The sequence below is a fragment of the Etheostoma spectabile genome, chromosome 23, assembly GCF_008692095.1.
Source record: "Etheostoma spectabile isolate EspeVRDwgs_2016 chromosome 23, UIUC_Espe_1.0, whole genome shotgun sequence".
NCBI lineage: Eukaryota > Metazoa > Chordata > Actinopteri > Perciformes > Percidae > Etheostoma > Etheostoma spectabile.
Window position 1 is genome coordinate 12,383,009 of NC_045755.1, and position 10,229 is coordinate 12,393,237.

Sequence of the window (10,229 nt, forward strand, 5' to 3'; positions counted from 1 at the left end):
GAGAGAGAGAGAGAGAGAGAGAGAGACAAAAAGAGAACGAGAACAAACAGAGAGCTCCATTCAGGTCCAGTCCACAGACACATCATTCAGTCTGACATGACGATACATCTCTGTGACTAGAGTATTCATATAGGCCCTCACCAGGCCAGTCACAGATGTATCATTCACACCCACACACACAGAAAACACACTTCTGCTGAGTCTTGCCCACAATGCTACCAGACATTTATATCACTACGAATAATCTTTCTAAGATTCCCAATTCATATTCAATCACAATTGCCCCTCTTGACATGAACACAATACAAAGGTTTCTATAGAGCTTATTCTTGTAAGTGCACCGGCCCCAAAATGTAATGAATGTCTTTACGGCCAAGGCTGAAGTGAGAGTTTATCTATTAGCAAGCCATAATATTGACGGGGCCGTGCTCTCCAGGTCCAAACTCCAGACTTGTAGCCGTAACATTGGCCAACAGACAGGGGTAGTATGTCAATGTGAGGTGCTTACAGGCCGATAAAGGCTGCTGTTCCAATTTCTATAGGCAGGCCTTGATGGACAGCACACAAGGAGAGAGAGAGAGAGAGAGAGAGAGAGAGAGAGAGAGAGAGAGAGAGAGAGAGAGAGAGAGAGAGAGAGAGAATCTAAGTGGGGAAGGAAGACTGAATAGTGCCAAGTGTTCTTACAGCCTCTAAGAGTTTAGAACTGAGCTGGAGTTTTGTGAAAGGACAGGGATGCAAGACATACTGTATATGAGATAGGATTATCAAACTGCTCAGGAACTAAATGTCTTTCCCTTGAGACCTTGACAGCAACAGTGCATGCACACACATACACAAACACACAATCACACACATAGGAACATTAAAAAATGTGTTGCGATGCACATTACTATTGGAAAGAGAGAGAACATTTTGTGAGTGACCTACTCTCTGTTAGCTCCCAATTGCAAGCTGCACACAGTAAAACTGCAACTAATTAAACACACATCACCCAGCGGTGTCTAATCTTTGTTTGTCAAGTTTGTTTTCCAGCTGTCTGTCAAAAAACCTTCAGAGTGACATGGGGGACAAAGTAGATTCTCTTCATGAAAAAAAACATGAAATCCAATAATATCCAAGTGTTTTTCACCACCACCCCAAAGCACATCTAAACATGTGTAAATGATACAAAACATCATCTACGGAAAAAATATGATACCATCTCCTAAGTAAAATGTAATGAATGAATAAACATATGCATATTTTGATTAACTGCCAATAAACAAATCACACATTATGTTACTGTGCAGTTGAAACTACATATAAATTGATGTTAATAAACACCTAGTATATGGGATCAATCATCATCTATCCAGTGTACCAACCTGTGAAGCCACACTGCCCCTTATGGTTTTTGCAGGATATAGCCTCGTCCCTTTAGCCACACTGATGATTGTCCACTAAACACAAGGGGATCGTTAGAAAACTAAAATAACCCACACAACTCTAAACCTATCATCACTGTGCTTGCAAGACATCTGTGCAACAGCACTAACACAATTGTGTACATTAAGTATAAAGTTAAATTAAAAGGCATTTGGAGGGGCAACACTGAATTGATGCATTGAGTCTGAAGTGCAGGTGGATAGACGGAGGAAGAAACCGGCAGAGGGGCTCAAACTACTCAGTGCAACTGCTGTACTAGTGATCCGCATTTTGCATAGGCTGGAGCAGCTGTTTTCTGTGCATGAGGTGTAAGAGAGAGGGTGGGAGGAAGGGCAGTAAGGAATGGGGGTAGCGATGGAGCAAAAAAGAAACAAAGCACGTCCATGACTTCAAAAGCGGCATTTTGATTCAGGGACCTGCATCACACTTTTGAGACTACATGTGCTGATGAGTCTGCACTGTTACTTCCCTTGCTTAAATGTCTTAATCAGCTCAAGCACCAACACACCTTCCCATTCAAGTATGGCACTGATTCCAAGAATGAGACACATACGCTGCAAAGGGGATGATCAACCTTATGACCAAGACTGAAATTTAGATAAAAACAGACTCATCATTGTTCATCCTCACTCTCTGTGTGGCACAACTCCAACATGGGTAAAAGTGCGGAGAAAACAAGAGAAAGGTGATTTGTGAATGTCTAATGTCTAAGTCACCAAGTTTGTTTAACTGGAATTTGGCTTAAACTTTCATGCCATAATAATGAAAATAGTAAAATAGAAAGATGCAACCATAAAATTCACACATTTGGCTCTCTTGTCCTCTTTACTACTGTATCCTATCAAAACAAAAATCCCACAGATGTTTTTCATTAGTAAAAAATGAATTAAAAAAAACTTTAATCTTTTATTACACACAGCACGGGGATACTTTATAGGTGATACAATTCCATGATTTAAGATAAAGTCACATGTAGCTAGCATTACAACATAGCACAGAGAGTCCCTGTAGATATATTACAGTACAATGTTTCTGTTGACTCGAGCGTCCCTAAAGTCAAGACCTTCCTGACGCGCTCTGTCTGAGGTACATCGTCAAGTTCAAAAGCTTTGAGAGGAGACCAGCGTATCCTAGTGATCCTGAACCTGTTAGGGTATCACAACGTGCGTTTTTTTCACAAATTACAAAGTAGGCTACAGTCGACAAAGCTACTCTAAAATTATAAATGTGCGGCTACATTGTAAGTTCTGAAAAATAAGAGCCATACACTGAATAGCCTACGAGGAGACGTATGGATTGTCCAATTGGGATGGTAGCCTACTATAAAGAACCCGTTTAAAAAGACTCTTCATAGTAGACCATGCTTGAATAGTTTATGGCTACGAAAAACCATCCCAACGTGCATCCCTAAAAATGACATGCTCCAAAACAGCACAGATTAAAGAACTTTTCTAAAAGAACCACGCGGTGTTGATCATTCTAAATCACAATGTGTCACATCAACCTTTTAAATTTTGTCCGTTTCCATTATTTAGAGCCGATCACAATTGCAATCCATGTCTACACGCCACTAAATGCTATAGTCCTTTAAGCACTGGGTTTATCCCCGAAGGCACTGCGTAAATCCGACGCGGAATCCCCGACAAAAATATCAGTTTTAACCTTCAGAGTTAACGTGGCAAGAGGAACAAGCACAATTTGGAAAGCAGGTCTCTCTGGCTAACAGTGGATGAAGGGCATGTATGATATGAAGCGTTAAACGGAGGGAATCCAGTCAATAAATTGTCCCAAGTTGAGAGAAATTGCACGTCGTTAAAATGTTCTGCAGTCCTTCCCGGGACTAGTTGTATCATCTAAATAGACAAGTTCGGTATGAAACCTGCTTGATCGCCGGTGTGCGCAGAGCGGGCATGGCGCAGCTAGAACAGGTGCAACACGCCTCCCGTCACCTGGTTGGTGCAGTGGCAACATTACACCTAAAACACTACTATAATGGCACCAAAGCATCCTCCAAACAGTCCTGGCTGTGGAAACTATAGCTGTGTCAAGCCTCTTACCTGTAATCTATGCAGATATCACTTCACAGCCGCAGACGCATCGACACTGCGGATAAGAGGCACGTCCAGAGCAATTTCCAACTCCTCTTACTCCCCCCAAAAATGAGAAATGCTTAGAATAACGTTATATCCTGATTAAACGGCTTGTCCACTTTAAATCCCGGTAGATGTGTCGTAAGAAGACAATTCCTGCACTGGAAAAATAGCAGCATCCCCGATCAGCAGGACCTTATTACGCCGCTCTGAGCGCTATGAGACCCGGGAGCTGCACCTCCCATTCCCCGGCGAGGACGCACTTTGCATGCCGTTGGAAAAGCCGCTGAGCCGTATGGGCTACCGCAGGAGCCTGTGCATGTATGCGTGCGTGTGTGAGCGTGTATGTGTGTGTGCGTGTAGAGAGCGTGTGTATAGATCTGTGACTCGGTGCGGTGCTCCTGCAAAACTGAGGTGCTGAGGGTGCTGCAGCAGAGTGCGAATGTGAGAGAGGGAGTGCGCGCGAAAGAGAGAGAGATAGAGAGAGAGAGAGAGAGAGAGAGAGAGAGAGAGAGAGAGAGAGAGAGAGGTGAGCTGCCTCGGAGTTTGAAGCTTCGCAGCGGATCTGGAGGGACTGACTGAGTACGAGATGGCGCTTCGTCCGTTGCAAAAGGCGACTGTTTTAAGGATTTTACCTCGCCCGCAGTAACATTTCTGGTCCGGACGGGGCTGCTTTTAGGCTACACTTGTCCCTGGCACCTACCCTAAAGAGGCTTAGTCTGAGCAACAACAATCCATTTATTACCACGTTTATGGTCAAATTTCGTTTAAAGACAAAAGTGCCTGCTGAAATGAGACCAATGTAGGTTGGCAGCCTCTCTAAACATCACGAACACTTTTAAGAAGTTGAATTACAAGTTTAACAGCGCCGCCCTTTGATGGATATTTTTTCTCTACAGAAAACAAGAATAGCCTATGATCTTAAATCAAGCTCATGGTTTGTTAAAATAGAGCTTTATGTAATGCATTCATTCCGTTGAGAATGGGATTTGGCAATGCCAAAGGGGAATTTACACAAATACGCTACAATACCAGGGTGAAATGATCAGATCATCGGATTTAAATATCTAATCGCAGGATCATCTAAAAATGGAGATTAGGCAACACAGCAACATAATTACGACACTTGCATAGTTGTAGGGGATTAGAATCTGCATTTTTGTTCTTTGATGATCTTTTAACATGCTTCAGGAGTGTATCCCCCCTCCCTCCCCCCCCACACACACTTTTGAAACAATTAATATTCTAAAGGACTAATTATGTAATCATGTCTTTAACAAAATAAGCGGTGTGACGGTACAGGAATAATACATTTTTCATAAAATAGGCTATTAAGCCTAGGCCTTATCTTCATATGAACACAACAATTAAAAAAAAAAAATTGACATGCAACGTAATCCATCAAGATCGACTAAATAGTGAGTCAATGTTGAGGTTTCTTTTATTTTCATTTTATGAGATAACTTTCAAATTAAGCCCTGCTGACATGTAATATAAGTATTTCAAAACAGTCAATGGCAGGATGGAGGGTTTGGGAATCTGGCAATGGGCTCAATAAAATAAACAACTGACTGGAGAGAAAAAAGAGGGTTTATGCATATCCCTCAGAGAGAAGTGTGCGCTCAGAGAGGTCTTTTGTGAGGGGGGGGGGGCGTGCCCGCTGCAGCATCATCTCCATCCCTCTATCCCGTCCCCTTTCCCTTTCCCTCCTTCTCTCCCTCCCTCCCTCCCTGATCTTCCTTCCAGAGAGGTTCCTCGCTTTAAAACACTGCGTCAGAGCCCCACCTACAGGCTGAAGAAACTGTTCAGCCACTGGCTACAAACCGAGACAAAAGTGCTTCACTGCCCCTGCAGTGCTTCACAGGTTTTTCTTGGATTTTAACTAAATATTTTAAACGTACAACCGTGGGAACACTGATATGATACAGACCTTTCACAAACATCACATTTAAACGTCAAGCCAGATAAATGCTACAATGAGCTTCTTCCTCATTCATGCTAATATTAGGCGTGTACGAAAAGGGATAGAAACACGATGGAGACACAGCCTACTGTTACAGTAGGCCTACCGTTAAAATGAAATAGAGTAAGCAGTCTAGCAATATTACAATATTATATAGGCTAGGTGTGTCAGGTGTTTCTTTTGGGAGGGGCTAGGAGGACCAAAATGCTAAAGCGGAAGTTTCTTTTTCTTGTTTTCGTTTAATAGCGGGTGGAGCTAATTGTTTCAGGTGCATTACCCACATTTCGTTAACTGTTTACGGCATTAGCCTACCATAGGTTACTAGAATTTGGAGTAGAGTTCCTTATTTCACAAATTAAACTAAACAAAAACAAGCGGAAGTTCCAACATGTAGGCCTATACAGCGTTAAAAGCAACAAAACAGCTAGCACTGGCACTAACACAGACCATTTCCATTGTAAGAATGGCGTTGAAGAGGACTAACTGAAAGAACCCAACCACTAACAACCACTAATGACATTTAAAAAAGCTTACTTACCTCGATTTTGTTCCACAACTTGATCAAAACCCAAGCTCCGGTGTTTAAATCCATCTTTAGCACTAATTTAAACTAAAGTAAGGTAATAAAGTTAACAAAATTGACGTTTTCGCAACTTAATGATTGTCGACAAAGAAGTAGTGTTACAGCACTAATTAACGCCAGCTTGGCACGCGACGCGCCCACGTGTATTCTTCATGCTTTAGTGACAAAAATCCCACTTTTGGAAATTCTAGCCTACTGCAAAATAGGCTAAATAGTCAAATCAAATGATTTAGCTAGGGAAGACAGTTTTAAGTTTTATAAACGGTTTTTATTATATAAAAAAGAAATAGGCTTAAGATTACTTTCCCTTGAGGTTTCTGTTTTAAAAAGCTTTTTTTCCCACACTGTATTATGTATTTGCATGTTCGGATGCTTCATTGAAGTTGTAGCCTAATGGCTATTATTGGCTTCAGTGTTAATAAAATGAGATTTAAGCCCGGTGTGTCTTTCTATACAGATTTTCCTTCATATTAAACATAGGCCTGGGCCTATTTGATATCTTTAGAAAAGGTTGGGACCTGTAATAGAACTTATCATGTTTCGTGAGTTTTAAATGATCAAATAATAGAATTAAGATGGCTATTTGTAAACAAATAAACACAAAGGTTTATAAAGTCCAATGTCACCTCTTGAGAAAGACTGACCCGTTGTCAGTCAAGTCTCACAATAAATCAACAATAGCTGTGTGTTTGTGAGTGGTCGCTGTTTACAATGTGCGATCTGACAGGCCATTGATTTTATTATGTGTCAGATCTGTATTCATTTATTACACTTTGTTCCTGACAGACTCTGAGGGTTTCTTGTGGAGTCAACTGAAGAATGAAAATGCATTGATATCAACAAACCTATTGGCTTCATTTAATTATTTAACACAAGCACAGAGCTAAATCAACAGTCTGTGGATCTTAATATCAGATATCTTTCAAAGCACAGTAAATCAATATTGCTGCAATCTACAGTGACAATAGTCATTCCATGAAGGGTCAGGATTGCATGACCTTTTGAAATGAATGTTAAGGTCACTGGTCCATGTGTAGATTAAACATGTTTGGACCAAATGGTATTGGGTCTGTTGTATAATTATGTTCATCATTGGAGTTCCATCCTATCTGTGTGCTGCATGAGCATAAATTATATCTAGGTATAGGTTTGTCCAGAACGCTTAAAACCACTATGTATATATATTTTATTTTTTATTTTTAACTTTATACTATAATAGCCATCTTAGTCTATTGTTGTATAAAGTCCATAACAGCCATCTTAATCCATTGTTGATATACTTGGTTAAAACATATTGATCAGATAGTAGAACATGTGCATGCATGTCAGGCAAGGTATTCATGAAAAATACTTTAATGTCCATTGTTCCCTTAACTTTATAGTTAATCAATACCATGCACATGGGGGTGTTGACTTGGGTGTGTGTGTGTGTGTGGGGGGGGGGGTGTTAGCATAATTATTTGTTAGTGTCAGCAAAACAATATAAACACAAGGTCCATTAGTAGCTGTTCTGGAGTTTTCAGTCATCCTCAACAGATGGAGTGGACCAGTTATCGTAGAATTCAATTTCTCTGGGAATTTTAAAGACTTCTATTCTATGTTGGTTTAGTAGTTGAGATTAAAGTTCATTCTTTATCTTGGAAACGGCAGTTGGCAAACAATCAGACCACAACATCCATTAGCAGCTGTTTTGGAGCTTTCATTAGTATCACAAGATCTTCTTCAGCAGATGAGGTTTGCCCAGTTGTGGAATTGTACATTATTATTACATTAATCCAATAGGTTTAATCCCACAACAGGTTTGTGGCTGACATTGATGAAAAATTGTATTGTATTTTACTGAATTAGAAGTATAGTGGCAAATGGCAACCGGGCCTGCCACGTTTTTCTTATACAGATGGTAAAGTGTACATTTAAATGTTGGGATAATAAGAGTTCAGTAAAGGTGGTTCTCTTGTGTGAAAGCCTGTGTCTGCAAGGGCAGAGGAGTAGAAGAGGATGCTAGTTCGGTGTTTGGCTCTTTATTAAAATGCGCTGACCAATCTGACTTCCCCATTTGTCTTGCAAATGAGATGATGACTTATGGATGCAACATGAATAGCTTTGATGAAGCCTCCTTTCTAATGCAGTCAAGTGGGTTGGAGGGAGGTGAATGTGTGTGTCTGTGCGGATCCTGGATCCTGTTGCCAGCTGGCACAGTGATATTTCAGCAGCTCCCCTAATTTTGCCGAAAACTGAGTGTGTGTGTGTGTGTATGTGTGTGTTTGTGTGCGCGCGCGCACATGCATGTGTGTGCATGTATGTGGTTACACATAAGCCTGCATTGCGTCCCTGTTTCCTTTTGAATTAACTCAGTGAACCCCTTTAAACGCAGCTGTACATGGTTTAGCTTAAGCCTGTGGGGATACAGAGATCACCCCACAGGGGTTCACTGTTCCCGGGGGTCTTCCCCTTTCCCCTGCTGCAAGCCCCAAAACACACACTCACTGTATCACCAACATAATAGACATTCATCACACATCTGTCACTGTATATCCCTCAATGCAGAAGGCTGCTAAATCATGTATACAAAGCGTGTATATATCCGCTTTATGGTCAATTTATAAGTAATTTCTATCCTACGGATGATGATATTTATGAGCTGCCAATGGTGGTGCCAGATTTAGTGTGTCCATCTTCATAAAAGTGCATGGCCATTCCCTTCACTCTCTGAAAGGCGTAATTCCTCCTGGTTTAAATCACACTGAAACACTGGATATGTCAGCCTCATCCATGATATCTCATTTACGTCCAAAATCTATTAGCATGTCGCTGAGCTAATGAAGTTTTATGTGCTGTATGGACGCAATGAATGACACACTGATATCCCATTGATTTGGATTGTAAATATGTTTTCAATTTTCTGTCTTTTTTGTGAGCTACTGGATAGTAAATTATATCGAAGCTGACATTTTTGCATATCTTGTGTGTGAATGTGCATGTGAATGGGCGGGTGCGTGGTAGTGGATGAACGGGTGTATTGAATATGTCACTCAGTCATATAATTAGTTAGTTTGCATATTGATTTTCTGTGTGAATGTGTGTTTCAGATTTTTTTCCATCATGCGGTGTATGTTTATTCCTCCATGTATCATCTCCATCAGCCTCACCATCAGGCTAGCAGCTGCCTGTCTGTTGGTCCACATAGCTGTGTGTGTGTGTGTGTGTGTGTGTGTGTGTGTGTGTGTGTGTGTGTGTGTGTGTGTGTGTGTGTGTGTGTGTGTGTGTGTGTGTGTGTGTGTGTGTGTGTACCAACACACTTCAGGGCCAGGTGAGTCAATGTTTTGCCAGCCATTTCTCCAGAGATCCAAGCTCATGTCCATGGAAACCCAGTCCAAGCCACCCCCCCCCCCCACCACCTCTTTCTGCCCCCTCAGAATTAAACTCTTGGGATGGGCACTGCAGATGGTCAGAGGGTTGGGAACTGGGGACACATATCGTGCATACAAACAAACTTTAGGCAACCAAAAATTAAGTGATAAAATGGAATCAAGCTCAAAGAGTGCAAAAACATCCCTCTCTACTATAGCCCAGTATCCCTTTACATCCAGTGCCAACATCAAGTGCCAATACACAAATTGTGTAAAAAATACACAATCAGAACATTTGTTCTGCTTTGCTTTGTGCGGGTATTGCCAACTGGTCATTTTTGGCACATGAAAAAATAACACAAGAGGCAGAGGTGAAAAATAAGTGGAACCTGTGTTAAACGTGTGAAATCATTAATATGGTAGGTCAAACAACTATCAGCCAGCTCCTTCTCTGTAGTTACAGACGCTTCATATCCAAGATGATCAAAATGTTCAAACAGCTGCTTATGGGGGCACGCCTAGAGCCAGTGGAAGCAGACAAACTGCAAAAACTACATGCAATGGTCAGCCACAGTGTTGCCCTTGGTGTGTCATGGCCCCAAGTCCTTTTTGCTGCCAACAAAATGATAAGAGTGTCTTCGTCTCTTTCACAAGGCAAGGTAGACTGATAAGGACCAATCCAGACTGTGTAGTATGAGAGTGGACTTGTATTTCACTCATTAGTCCGCTTTCTTTTAGTGTCACACACACCCACACACACAAACGCACACGCACACACACACACACACACACACATACACATACATATACACACACAC

General features: G+C 41.3%; 1 protein-coding gene across 2 annotated transcripts in view; it reads right to left on the reverse strand.

The window, feature by feature from the left end:
* The window catches only part of plxna4 (plexin A4), a 250,952-nt gene extending 244,764 nt beyond the window's left edge, over window positions 1-6,188 (reverse strand). The window contains exon 1 of one of the 2 annotated variants that reach the window (XM_032505050.1): window positions 6,017-6,188. The gene's annotated coding sequence lies outside the window, so the exon portion shown is untranslated. Of the gene's footprint in view, window positions 1-3,482; window positions 3,972-6,016 lie in introns of those variants that run through there. The other variant, XM_032505049.1, reaches the window with a different exon arrangement.
* Between the last annotated feature and the right edge of the window lie 4,041 nt (window positions 6,189-10,229).